The following is a 14,883-nucleotide window of genomic DNA, read 5'->3' on the forward strand; positions in this document are numbered from 1 at the left end:
CAACCGTATAAATACTTCTTAAATATGAGACATTATACATAGGCAGCTGCCAGCATGAGAGTTTGTTGCTGCCAGTTAGGATGAAGGGACTGCACCTATGCACCATCCGAATAGACAAAGCTCACAAACTCAGCACGAGCCAACTTTGATTAAATATTTTATTACTTCTGCAATGATAACATTTGGGTTAAACAACTAGTTGGTTAGCCAGTTTTTAATAGAATTAACCTTGCCATATTTACAAATGCTCATCACAAAGACATATTTCCAACATTGTCATGTTTTTTCCTTTACATTTGGATATCTGAACAGTTTTAGGAGCTGTTCCTGAGTGCAGTGCTGTATTTCTTTTCATGTCTGAACACTGGTCTGGTAAGATGTTGCTCCAACCCCAGATAGAAACACAACCAACTGCATGCATATCCACAATATATGAAACTTCTTAAAGCAAGAAGCTGAAGTTTGCTAGGAAAACCATGATTACACACTTCCATCATGCCCTCCAAATCAAAATGGACATAAAAAACTGATTCATAACCTCTTCATTCTTTGAATGCCCCCTGTGCATGGATCTACGTCCCTAAAATCCCAGGAGAAAAGATAGTCTGGTAGCTACACTGGGAAGCAGAGCTAGCTTTCCTTTCTGTGCTGGGCTCTGTCATAAGCCCCAGCCTGACAATGGGCCAGCCAGGTCACATCACATTGCTTTACGGAAAAATTAAATGCAGATAGTATTTGTGCTTGGTCTGTGCAGCAATAAGGGCTTGTAGACTCTGGTGTACTGGGTGGGATCCAAGGCATGTCCAGTTCAGTGTTTTGCCTCAGACAGTGATTGGGGTGGCCAGAGAAAGAACAGAGGAAGCAAGAAAAGTACCTACAGCGTGGTCATTTCCCAGCATAACTTTCCAGTTGGTGGTTAACCCAAATTTCCAGAGCCTTGGGCCATACCCAGACCACCTATAAGCAGTGATAACCTTTTCCTCCATTAATATTTCCTGTGAAGTATTCTTACTTTGATTTTCACAGCAATTACTTAAAAATGTTCCATGTGCTAGGTTGAAATATATTGCCTTTTATTTGTTTTAAAAGACCAAAATTCAGACCAATCTGCATAGCTAACAATCATATGGAACTCTTCTTTTCTGTCCTGGTGACACTTTTTTCAGATGGAAATCCTGGTCTCAAGTTTGGGATTTCTGTTGCCCTTCTCTACATTTTATATTTTTAACTAGTACCCAAGACACAAGCACACCAGTAGTCTACAGAGCAGCAAAATTATGTTTTCTGGCTTGTGCTCAGTTCCTCCCCTAGCAATTGCTAACTTTCTATTTCTCTTCTGAATACTCAGCTATCAAAAGACATGGACTAGTCGCTGTGGGTGTCTTTCATTTGTCTAAAGGTTCAGCAACTTCATGATTAAGTACAGATTGGGAGGTAGCCAGAAAACAGAGGAATTCGAAGTAGATAGACCTTGTGAATATGAAGGTAATGGAGCAATCCTGTAAGTCTTCAAACAAGAGAGGTATGGATCTATGAAATCTACTGAAATATTTTGACTTAGATATAATGATGTTATCAATTTTAGGTGAAACTAACCTCAGATATAGAGGTTTGCATAGCGGGGTGAACAGATATCTCACAGGAAAACAGTTCAGTGTGATCTCCTGCCAGGTAGGTGATTTGGCAGATCCTGGAGATCTGGCACATCCCACGCTGTGTGCAAATGGTTGGTGGACTAAGGACATTTCTGCCCCAGCACCATAAAGACCCCTTCAGTGCTGATAAACCAGAGAATATGAAGCTTAATGAAGTAGATGCCACAAGCTGACAGGAGTGTTGGAAAGGGATAGAGAGAAACTGGAATGATCATGGGCAGAATTGGCAGAAGAGGCGGCTGGCTATTAGGCAGAGGGAAATAGAGTGTAGCTGAGCATTCACTGTGGCCAGCTGGTGAGAACAGAAAGGGAGCACAAGGAAGTAGTAAAAAACAAAAGCTCAGACAGGACAGAGTTGTGTTTAGAACCCCACGTTACTCCTGAAGGGGAAGGGGAAGGGGAAGGGGAAGGGGAAGGGGAAGGGGAAGGGGAAGGGGCAGGGGCAGGGGCAGGGGAAGGGGAAGGGGAAGGGGAAGGGGAAGGGGAAGGGGAAGGGGAAGGGGAAGGGGAAGGGGAAGGGAGCCTGCCAGCACTATACATTGAAGCTATGATGGTGAGACAAAGAAAATCCCTTGGCCTTGAAATTCTGTAAGCAAGCACAGAGAAATGAAAGTTTCTCTAGGAAAAAAAAAAGGCAGGCATGAAACACAAGAAGAAAAACTAAATGCATTTACAGAAGTACTCTGGGCCTGAATTCTCACTGTTTTGCATTTTAACATCAGTTACATAAAGTGAATTTAAAGTTCTGCTGAACAAATAGCAATGTGCATCAGCATAAACTATTACGCATATAAGAAATTATTGCATTTTCCTTTTCAATGCAAAGTTACAGTCCTTCTATCTGACATGTCTGTTATTCCCAGAAAGCTAAGTAATCTGCTACCAAAATAACTAAAAATAGCGTAATTGAAAACCTGAGATTTTTGTGCAGTACAAAGCCCTGCTGAAGCTGGTGGAAGTCTTGCCTGGTGAAGGATAAGAACATTTCAGACCTATGAATTCTTTGGAGGTTTTGGAAAAGAAAATTAGTTCTTCTATGGGAATGATGTTGTCTTGGCTAGCAGGGTTTCATTAGTTAACTTTATAAAAATATGCCTCTTGTTGATTCATGTTATTTGACTGAAGGAATCTACATGCTCTAATCTTGTTTTTTACCAATTTGAAGAGATGAAGTGGCAGTGTGTGTGTGTGTGTGTGTATGCATGCATGCAACAAAATGGATTATGAATTTGAAAATTGCCAATTATGTTGCATCACACAGCTCAGAGCACTGGCACAATGATGAACCGCAATCCAGATTTTTCAGCTTAAATGGCTTTACATTCAAGCAAGCAAATTAACCATAAAATAAAGGAGGGGGGGTACAAAATATCCCAAGAAAGAATAAACTGCAGATAATAAGCACCAATCTGGTGTTGAATGCAGCCCAAGATACCAATTGTTTTAAGTCACGACAAAGACAGCTGAATGCTCATCTTGTGGATATAGAGCATGGATGATTGCTTGCCATGAGTATCTTCTCTCACAAATAACAGTTTTTTCGCTCTTAATTTTCTGCTAAATTGGAAGCTAACTGCTTCCCACATTGTCGTCGGAGCACCTGCAGCTGTGCTGGATTTCTGCGCACCATTTCTTTTAGGTAAAACAGCACTCCACTTCCTTGAGCTCATCATTATGTTTATGTCTTCCTTTCATTGCACTGCCGCACTAATGATTCAGGCAGGCTGGTCAGTCATTAAGTGACAAGCAAATGATACCATATGCAACGTGTGACTAATCGGTCTGAACAAATGAAATCACAGACTTGCTTTTCCCATCATTCATTTCACAAACAGTAGCAATGTGGTGCACAGCAGGTAGTTCAGTTAAAACCAGCCTTGTAAAACAAATTTCCTGCAGCCGTTTAAGTGTGCTGTGACGGATTCAATGCTTTAGCTGGTAGATGATGCCCAGGGGAACTAAGGATGGTTTGGGCGAAGGGAAGTGGGGAGGAGGAGAAATGCTCAGTACATACATTACAGTAATTAAAGGTTTAGTTATCTTATTGGTTTGTGTATTTTGTTTGTATGGATCACAGAAATGACTACTGGATTACCCACCCCAAAACATACATAACATACACAATGCTTATCAAGAGAGAACACACAGTTCTTTAAATAAAGTTCCCCTAAGATGCATATTTTATGCAGTTCTAAGCAAAATTGTCTCTGATAGCTGTAGTGGGAAGATAGTGTGAGCTTTGTGTGTACACAGAAAGGGTTGTCACATACCTCTAGAGAAGTTATATTCTGTTTTTCTTACTGAAACGCTGTCTCAAGTTCTGCTTTCCCAGATTCAAGACCTGAAGTGATGCATTCATAATGGTCAAAGAAGTGCCTTGTGGTCAAATCTGCCAGAGAGCACTGTCTAAATATTAGATAAATAGGATTTAAAAACTAACGTGTTATGTAAAAAAAAAAAAAAAAAAAAAAAAAAGCAAACAAACTTTAAATACCTATAGAAAACCTATGAGAGCAGCTAGAATGTATCAAAGCAAAATGATGAGTCCAATACCATCTCTTTAATAGCATCAGAAGTGGGGAAGAGAGTATAATGACAGCAAATTTGTGATGTTTCTCTCTAAAACTTTCCTACCTCCAAAGCATTTTTAGTTCAGGGACTTCTGGGGACGCGTGTTGTTTCTATGCATTTAACAGTCATCGATGGATTTCTCTTTCATAAATGTGTCCAATCCCCTGTGGAATGGTGATAATAAACAAGCAATCAAAGACATTAATCAGATCTAAAAGCTGGAAGTGGAATCTCAACACATTTAGAGTATGGGGAGCACCTGGTTTTCCCAGCTGGGCTAATTAATGATTGGAATGGTGTAACAAGGATTGGAGGGGATTGCAGAGCAATAACAAATCTTACATAATTTTGGCTGATTAATTTATTTTAAAACTTGATCTAGTTCAAAGGGCTGTTTAGGCAATCAATAGGCCATGTGCTGTTCCAGATACTATTATTTTTACAGTTGAGAGACACCTTGCTATTAGTCTTCTACAGAAATTAAAAAAACTGTACCTTCAGTGACATACGTTATTGCACTCTTAAAAACAGCAAAGGCCTTCTTCATTTACATCATATCTTAGCTTACTGTGTTATTATAACCTCAGAAGTCTCCATGTGAGCTAAAGACATACTGATTTCATCCTGTTTACTAACATCACTCCAGCACTATGATTTCCACATGGTACCTCGGTACTGCTTTCTCACCAGTGTTGTGATGTCTTTTAAGAATCAAACATTTCTGCAACAGTTTTTTTTTGTTTGTTTGTTTGTTTTGTTTTCGCAAGGGGCTCTTTTCATTGTTCAAGCCATATTGCAACAATGAGAAAAAATATATTGCTTATTTCTACTGCATTTTTTCCTTACCATTCCATAACCCAGAAGTCTTTTTCATAAGATGTCTCACTCAGATGCTTTTTCGTCAGAGAAAATAAAGATATAAATATCCCAATTATAACAAATACAGTATTTCACAGGGAGCCACATAACCTTCAATATAATTTAGTGCTTATATTAGTACATGTTTATCTACACATCTAATGTTGCCTGTTCCAGGATTCATTAGTGATGTACCTTTTTCATATTCTGCAGCTCTGAGGAATCTTTTAAATCATTTTTTAAGTATAGCTAAAGAACAGAGAATAATAAGTACGGAAAAACACATGGTAAAAATAAAAAATAAAAAAGACAACCTTGCTAGCATCAAAAGCTGAAAATCAATGCTTATATATTTCCTAGTGACTTTTGTTTCTTTCTCTCATTTCTTTTAAACGCCAGCATTTATTAAAAAAAAAAAAAAATGCAAAGGAAGATGCCCCCCATGGTTTTCTGTCAGATACTATCTTATTTGTATATACTTTTTGTGGTTTAATTACTCCCTTTGTTGTTTTTTTCCCCTTGGTTAAAGAACAAATCTCCAGATTGTTCCATGATCTTTGTATCTATGCAGATTAGATTTGGAAATTAAGGCAACTTGCTTCAGCTACATAATTAAGCGCATAAAAAAAGGTCTGCCACAGTTTTTTTGTTTTATTGTTACTAACGAATGCACATAATAGGAAATGTTTAAGGTTTTTAGGGTTGAAATAAATATTTTCTGGGAAAGCCATACCAAAATCAGGTTGTGTGAGTAAGCAGTAAATTTCAGCTTTAGTAGTAAAGCTTTAACCTTTTCAGTCTCACCTCTCCTGTCCATTTGGCATTACTCCTCCTGCCCTTCCACCTACTTGAATAAAACATATAACTATCATGATTTATGACTGCTTTGGTACCAGCATCCTTGGAGTATGCTGTGCAAAGCCATGGTTTTAAGCAAGAAGGTTGAAAAAGCAATAACACAGACTATATACCTGGGACTAGGCATGTCACATTACTTGCTTCATAATGGTTATGAAGCCTGCAGTGCCCATGGAGGTTTTCTGGAAGATTTGCATGCAGAGCTGGCCTGGCACACTTTGTTACTGATGAACTAATTCTGCAAACGGCAAAGAAGGAAAGTCCCAGATTGGTTGGCCTCTCTTACTCTATGCTCTCTTCCTACATGAGGAGGTTCAAAGATGAAAATTAGCCTGGATGACATGGGAAAGATCCTTCTCTTATGGTAATTTCAACAGAAAACTTGGCTTCTACCTCCTCCAGCCAGCAAAAATTGTGCCTGAATGAAATGATGTCTTCCCCAACATGATTACAAACTGGACTCACAGCAATTGTAGGACAGATTTTACAAAAATGCCCACAAAGTCTCAGTAGGAATAGCAATGAAAACCTCAGTTATTCCTAAACATTTGCACACTTTGATCACAGACTGCTCATGACACAAAGGGGTCTGTACAAAGGAAACAGATTTTGAGGCCAGCAGCCCCAAACTGTGAGTCTGTAGCCATTCAACACAACCCAACTTAACTCACTTTTTCCACCATGAAAGGACCATGTATTCTGCTCTGATCACACCATAACGTGGGGCTAGTTCACCAAAAAGATACCAAAAAGCTGGGGTTTTATGCCAGAGCTCAGAAAATTATCAGCTGTTCAGCCAGCAGCCACAACCCAAATTCCTGTTCAAAGAGCCCCTGAAGCCCATGTACATCACAGGGGAAACAACATAAAGGAAAATCAGAAACATTTTGGCATAGACTCAACTCCCAGGAAGACCCTGTCTGTCTGATGCACAACTCACATTTCTTCTGCTCCCATGCCATGCCAGATGTCTCATCAACATTGTATTTCTAAACCACTAATAAAAAACTCAGTGCTATACCCAAGAGACATACTTTTGCCCTGGCTGCTGTTTGAGGAGAAAAAAAAAAAAAAAAGTAAAGTGTGCTTGCACTCCCATGAAGGTTATGAAGAGCTTTAGCATTTTCACAATTTCCTTGCATAACACTACATGAATTTAGAAAGGCCATTTAGAAATTAGTGAAAATAAATGAACTTTTAAGTACTTTTTGATTCGTTTTCTCTCCTAGAAACTGCTTCCCAACTTGTGCTTTTATTGGGAAAATACTGTTATAAAGTGCACGTGGGGTTATTTCAGTCTTAAAGACAATTTCAAATGCATGTACTAAAAATGTAAAACTCCTGCTGGCTGTTTAGAATAAGACCAAGTTCCTCTTCCATTCCTTATGCCACAACTTTTCACTCTCCTAAGGCTTTCTTCAGCACAACTATTTTCCTTAAGTATTCCTTGTATTACCAATGTATTGCACCATCAACCCCGCTTACTCAATCTATTTTCTTCATTCAGCGTGCCACCAGCAATTCTTCAAATGCTCTTCACATGCTGATGTCTCCCCTGGATTTGGGCTTCCCAAGTCACTTTAGCCTGGTTTTCTAAAGAAAGGAGACTGATGTAATACTATCATCCATTTCTGCTGAATTACTCAACCTTAACTCATGAATTCTTCAGCCAACAGCGACTTAACTTGATATACAAATTTCTCATGTTTTCTGAGGAGTTGCAACTGAAGAGAAGAGAAAGACTCAAGATAATATCTTCTCCCTTCCCGTGAAGAACTGTCAAGTGAGGTCCACATCAGCAGCAGCAGGCCACACCAAGCTAGGGCTGAGCTGTGATGCACGTAGCCTGTGGCTGTCCGAGCAAAGAGCTGAGGGTGCTGAGCCCTGGGGGAGGTGGGCAGAAGGAGAGTCAGTGCTGAGGGTGGAAAGAGGGGAGAGAGGCTGAGAATAAACTGGTATACGGGGAGAAAAGCAGGGTCTGTCACAGTGGATATGCAGCAGGATAGAAAGCATAGAAATTAACATAGAAATCACCAATTTAAAAACAGGTTTCATTAATTTCACTGTTCACAAAACAATATGTTTAACAAAGAAACTAGTATTCAGCATCTCATTGGTACTATATTGGTGGGCTGGGGAAAAATGGAAAGAAGTGGATTTTGAAAAAGAAAAGTACTTTTCTAACTCAAACCTGAAGTCAGTGTTGCTGGCAACACTGAAATCTGCAACATCATTTAGGAAGGAAATTATGTCCACAGTGCAGAAACTACAGGTAGAGGGTAGTATTATTACCTTGCTTCAAATAACGACAAATAGATATTGTGTTAAAATAAAACTGTTGGAAGCAAGAATAAGAAAGTCTTTTGAAAAGTTCTGAAGAAAATGCAGAAAGCGGTTTTGATCCTGGCACACTCCCACAGAGTATTTTGACATCTCTTGGTGAAAATTTGCTGTTTCAGGGTAGCGTGAGAGGCACTACCACACAGAAGAGGAAGGAAAAGAAAAACCAGTAAAAGCAAAACAAAATAACTCTTCCCCTGCTGCCTTCCTTCCCCCAGGGCAGGGGAAGGGTGCCCAATGACTGCCCAAGCAGCTCAGATCATAGCTGGATGCGAGAGATAACCTCAGCCCTACTGAGTAGTTCCATGCAGAGATCACTGGGGTTTTTCACTGTTCAAGGAAGGAGCTAATCCCAGTAATTTTAACTTTCTGGTTTACTTGTAGGTAATCTAATTTGTGGAATTGATACTGTTCTTTAGCAAACTTGCTGTGTTGTGTAAAAAACTACTCGTGGCACATTATGAGAAGCAAGCACTTGTTTAATTAGATTCTTTTATCCCTTGAAGATGTATACATGTTTGTATGTTATGCAGTGAGATGAAATTCAGGTTTTCATATTACAGCATCTGATTAACACAAATCAATTATCTCTACTGAAAAGAGGCAAAATTGTACCCAGATATTGCTGCTTCTTCCTACTGCCAGTGCCTGACATTTGTGGAGAGTATCAGGTTGGATCTGAAAGTGTGTAAGTATTTGTGCTGAATTAATATGGAAAATAAACTAGAAGAAAACATTCAATTTTCAGTGTTGCCTGAAAATATTGCCTTGGCAAATTGCATGGAAGATATGAAGATATGACATGCAATTCTAAAAGAAAAAAATCCCTCCATAAATTAGAAAAGGCCACAAAATGTCTCTTTTTATTTCCTCCTTCTTAAAAAATGTATTCTCCCTGCTTTCTCCCTCCCCTAAAAAAATACCATCTTTTTTTTTCCTCTCCTGACACCCTTTAATTAATGCTCTTTTTTGGTGACACTGCACACTGTGGATTACGTGCAGGAGTGGATGCATACCCCTGCTGAGCAATCAGGCACCCTGCAGGGCACAAACAAAAAGCCCCAGTGTCCGACCCGGCTGTCTCCTATGAATAGATCGCCCTTTCTTTATTAGGGTAAGAGATGTGCAAGTGCCTGTGTGTGCTGGATTTGGAGAGGAGAGATATACATCTAGGCAGAAATATAGTATGTCTTGGGGAAATTTCAGAATGTGACAGACATCACTTGGTCCTAAAAGGGATTTGGGGCATGCAATATTTACAATGTTTCTCAAGAAGGGCCACCATCACCCCAAACCAAAACAAATGGAAAACCCCCCAAAAGACATCATGTTGCTTCTCTGTTGATGCTGAGGGGTGTCAAACCTGCCACTCACCACCTCATCTGTCCCCCAAGGGTGGCCTAGCATCAAGTGCCAGGTGTGGGAAATACAAAATCTTGGAGGCAGTGGGTTGACACATGGGTCAAGGGATGCCAAGAAGACACATGCCAAGGGATGCAAAGAAGCTGCTTTGAAAGTTAAATTTCTGCAGTAAAAGGGTAAAATCTGAAAGGCACTGGAATACAAATGTCATCAACAGAGGCTTGGTCAGCAACTTAGCTCACCTACACAACTATATATCGATGATTGGTACTTAAAGCCAACGGGATATTAAATTTCAGAGAGCAGGCACTGGAATAACTTTATCCTGACATTACATCTGATGTGCCAAACACAACATACCACTCAAACAATGCTCTTCTCTCTGCTTTATTTCAGCTTAACCCCCATCATACCTGGCACACTGAAAGGAGGGCAGGTCACAGAGGAAGAGTTAAAATCTGATTCATGCCACCTGATGCATGAAGGGACACATGGTTACTTGGGGCACCACAAAGCACAGTCAGTAAGAATTTGAATACGCATGAGTTAAACCATTAAATTATCTACCTTTCAGCTGTGCCAACCTGTCAGTTTCAAAAGGATTATCCTGAAGGTAAACAGATATAAATAAATAAATAAATAAATAAATAAATAAATAAATAAAAGATCTAACACCACCGTACTTGGTCAGGTTACACTGCAAAAAATCCTGAGGATGTATGTTATAGACTGGAGTCTTAGTTCTCATTCTAGCTTTCCTGAAATTAGGGAAACCCTAACTGCATTGGCAGAAGATTTAGTGACTATGGGCTCAACATTATGGCAACTATACAAGGAAGAACTGGCATTAACAGAGCAGGGCTATCCCTGAAGCTCTGACAGCCACCGAGCCTGAACAGTCAAGGTGCTGCAATGCAACTTTTGTGTACCCAGAACTAGGTGCCCTGCACATTGTACAAACACCGCGTATCACATCACGGGCTGTGTTCACACTGTACCAGCCCGCAAGTAGCAGTGAAAACAACAAAACCTCTGTTTCATCTCATGATATCTGATAACTACAGCACCAAATATGTAGGAATCTGATTAATTTTACAGTGTTAAACTGAGCTCTTCACGCTTTGTCCAGTAACAAGGCAGAGTTGCTAAGTGGCCGATAAGGAGTTCCATCATGCCCTTCAAGAAAGCAGAGGGCGTGGAGGATCATGCCAGCTGAAGTTGTGCTGCTGAAGGGCTGATGGGTGGTAAAAATGCTGGACTGAGGCTCAGGACGTAGAAGGTCAACCCTGAACTTCCACATGCTCTAACAGTGGCTTCAGGCACACCAGCTAGAACTAAAACCCCTAAAAATCTCAGATGCTACAAATTTAGCACCAGCATCAGTGCTGGCTGTCCCCTTGGCCACCTGGAGGCTACACCTTGTGTCCACAGGACTTTGTGCACCTTAGGCTGAAGGCACTGAACAGATACAGAAAGGGCTCTGAGCACAGGACCAAAGCCCAGGATTCCCCTGCCCCTGCCCAGCACACAGCCAAGAGCTTATCAGGATGCAGAGTCTGGCTCCCTCTTGTGCTCTGTCCTTTTAACGAATTAATTTGGGAAATACGATGCAGTGGAATATTTTTAACCGGTTGTCTGCAAGTGCCTCTAACATGGGGTTGGGGCACTCATAAACACTGTGAACTGGAAACCCTTCAGTAAGGAGTTCATCTCCCCACTCATTTGTTTAAACATGTTTTGGAATAGAAAAAAAATAAAAAATAATAATAATAAAAAAAATAAATAAAAAGTGGAATAAGAATGCTGAAAGGGTTCTAATATTTCTAATCTTTTTTTGCAGATTTCCCTTTTCCACCAAGCCTCAGCTTATGGCTTGTCAACCTGGGCACATTTGCATTTGTGCAGCCCAGCAGGGAGAAGCCACTTCTCTGTAGCGATGTCTGCTTCAGAAGCCGCAGCAGCAGCTCTCTGCCAACATCTAGGTTAGAAATTTCCAAGGCAGAAGCTGAATGGCAAGACATGACATTTCTAATGTTTTACAGAAGGTGTCATTGTTGCGCTGCTCTGTTTGACAAACTCCTTCTGACTGTTCTGTAGCACACACAGCAAGTCACTTCAGAAAATGAACCTTTCTTTTTTTCCTTCTCATTCAACTACAGTCTATCCCATATTAAATGCAAGACAAGTTTCCTCTCACAGAGTTTGACCTTCGCAGAATAGACACTGAAGGCTACTTCTCCAATCCATTTTTAAAGATTAATCAAGGGTGTGTAACTTCACAAAAATGTTGCCTTAAATTTCTGGTAATAATGGGAATTCTGCTTGAACCATAAAAAGCACATTGAAGCCAGTGCGAAACTCATTATACCATGTTATCTACCTTGTCTAGCACACCTGTATCGAGGAGGACTTTGAATAGGGGTAGCCAGCAGGTTCCTGAGGGCTGCTAGAGATGTTCCCCATTTGTTTTCAGGAGCCTCGGTATTCCCAGTGCCCATGTCGTGATCAGAGACAAGTTATCAAAAGACCAGTTATCAAAAATACCCCAAACACCATTCCTCTCTGAAGAACTAGAGGGGGAAAATCGATTATGTATAAAAATAATGAGAGCCTAAATTAGCTTCTGCAGTTGCAGAGGAAGGGCCTAGGATGCCAAAAGCCTGAGTTTTACTGTGTTTTTATACACTCCTGCTTTATCAGCATGATCCAGAGTCATCCCTGCCACCAGTGCTGCTGTAGTTACAGTTGATGTGATGCCTTTGTTCCAATGCTTTTGCTTCAGAAGAACTGAGTGTGATGATTCCACTTCCCCAAGTCAAATTCTGCCATTGACACTCACCTCACCCGTAAATGATTTTTGACTCTCCATGTGCTCAGCAAAGCCCATAAATGATTCTTGTACTTAGCAAAACAACTGAAAAACCAGGACCTAGAAACAAGCGCAGAATGAGGTGAGGACTACTTTTCCTGGAGAGAAATGTGTCAGTCAGTACCTAAACCCTGCTACTGAGTAGAAGAGCAAAGTCTGATCAAGTTGCCTGCCACAACTAAGGTTACTCTTTGCTTGTTTGCACACAAATTGAGGAAATAGTAAATACTTATCTGTATGTTTTTCAGGTGTGAGCTTACCCAGGATCTCTCAGGGATGGCAGGTATATGCCCTTAACCCCTGACAACACATCTGTGAAATATTTTATGGTCCTCTCCCTTATGAGAGGGGGCTCATAATAAACTATTATCCGTTGTTGGGACTACTTTTGGCAAGGTGAGAACAGCTAAAACACACTGCCAGCTTCCAATTAGTGGCAGCTCCACCTGCAGAAGTCCTCTCCTGAGCGCAGAAGCCCCTAGATGGCGCTGCGATATTCCTCTTCCACTCGGCAGCACCGAGTGCTATCTGAAAATAGTTTTTTCCCCCCTTTTTGTTTAATTTTTACACAACAGAGTGAGAAAGTAATAAATAAATATATACAAAATAACCCTATCCAAATATCAGTTCAAATTACTTAAGCTTAATTCCACGTTACTACTTGAAAACAAGGCAGGAAACTTGATCTGATTCCCATCCAACCTGCTCCAACTAGAAATGTCTTTTTATTGATTAAAAGCCAGTCCAAAATGTTGTTGCAGTAAAGTATACCTGCACTGCTATCTGCTTTGTGTAATTGCTGTTCTGCCATTCTGTTATATTCACTGGTGCCATCCTGTTATATTCAGATTGTATCGTCTTGCTGGGCCAGACAAGATTTAAGACTTCCATAGATCTTTCATTTTGGCATCCCCAAAGCATTTATGCTCCTTCAGAAAAGATGCTGTAAGATAGTCAAGCACCGGTCTTTGCACTGTGAAATATCCAGGATAGAAATAGGACAGATGCTCAATTTCTGTTCCCCTGATGTTCAATTTCTGTTCCTTGTTCCACTTCTCCATACAGCAGCCGAAGACATAAAAAGCAAGAAAGCAAGCAAAAAAAGACATACACACCCCAATTACAAATATTGAATGGCACTGCTGTTTTACTGGTAGTAGTCAGCTCAGAACAGGGCAGCACTAACATTAGGACATCAGCAATAACATTAGGTAAAAGCAGGAACTGGCTCATGACCCTGGATCAATGCGTTGCCAGCTCTACCAGCCATTAAACCTTGAGGAGGAAAAGCAAGTTGTGCTATTGTTACCTTGCTTGAACATGCTCACATGCTGATTCCTATGACCTGCAAAATTGCCACTGGGCATGAGTTAATGTAGCATTGGGCACGAGCTGGCTTTCTGCCTGCCGCAGAGCCAAGGAGCTGGGGAGCAGTGCTGCACCCTCCTGCCTGACTTCCTCGCATCTCTCCCAGCTGCCCTCCACGTTCCCCTCAGGCACATAATTATTTCTGAAGCCTTCATTACACTTTCAGGTTTGGATGAATGAGTTTCAAGTACTAGAAAGTTAACAAGGGATAAGACAGAGCAAGCAAATGAGACATTTTCTTTTTTAGAAACTAGGTTAAGAATGCTTCCTCTTCTCCCTCAATTGTATCAGCAGCAAATTCATGCTCCCACAAGCACAGGTTACTACAAACGTGATTGCTGACATAAAGGAGAACAAAACTCAAGCAGAATTTATATTCATAGTTCCTTCTTTTGCCAATTACCTGATAGTGTGATCCTCTGCACAAGACAGGACAGGATTTTCCTAGAGCCAATTATCTGCTTTTTGGTCACAGTATGCTCTTGCTGGCATTCAGCCTGAGATATTGCAATGTAAGGAATACAAAAGTAACCCTCTCTTCAACCTCTCTTTAACAAAGATATTCACAGAAAAAAATAAAACCATTAAACTATATAGTAGTGAAACCCAAGCCAGTAAGATCTGGTTGCTGTTTTGGCAGACTGGGAGGTCCAGGGAGCAAACTACTGCTAGTAGCAGCCTGCTGAGAAAGATGTTAGGGTGAAGATTGGAGCCATGACTGTAGCAAGCAAGGAGAAACACCAGAAACAGCCCCCAGGAAGAAGGACTCCTTTTCTACCAAAAGGGGTTGCTCTGAGGAGCCTGAGAAAGGTGCTCCAGCTTTCTCCAGCTTCTAAAATGTCCCCTCAGGTCTGTGGTATCTGACTCTATGCATATCAGCTTTCCTACACTAAAAGTGACTTGTGCCCTTAGGCTCGTCACAGAGTACATTACTTGGGCAACCATCAGCCAGCCAAAGGGAAGAGGAAGTTGGTTTAGGAGAAGCAGCAGATGTGGAAAGCT

This window comes from Aythya marila (assembly GCF_965140915.1).
Source record: "Aythya marila genome assembly, chromosome: 2".
NCBI lineage: Eukaryota > Metazoa > Chordata > Aves > Anseriformes > Anatidae > Aythya > Aythya marila.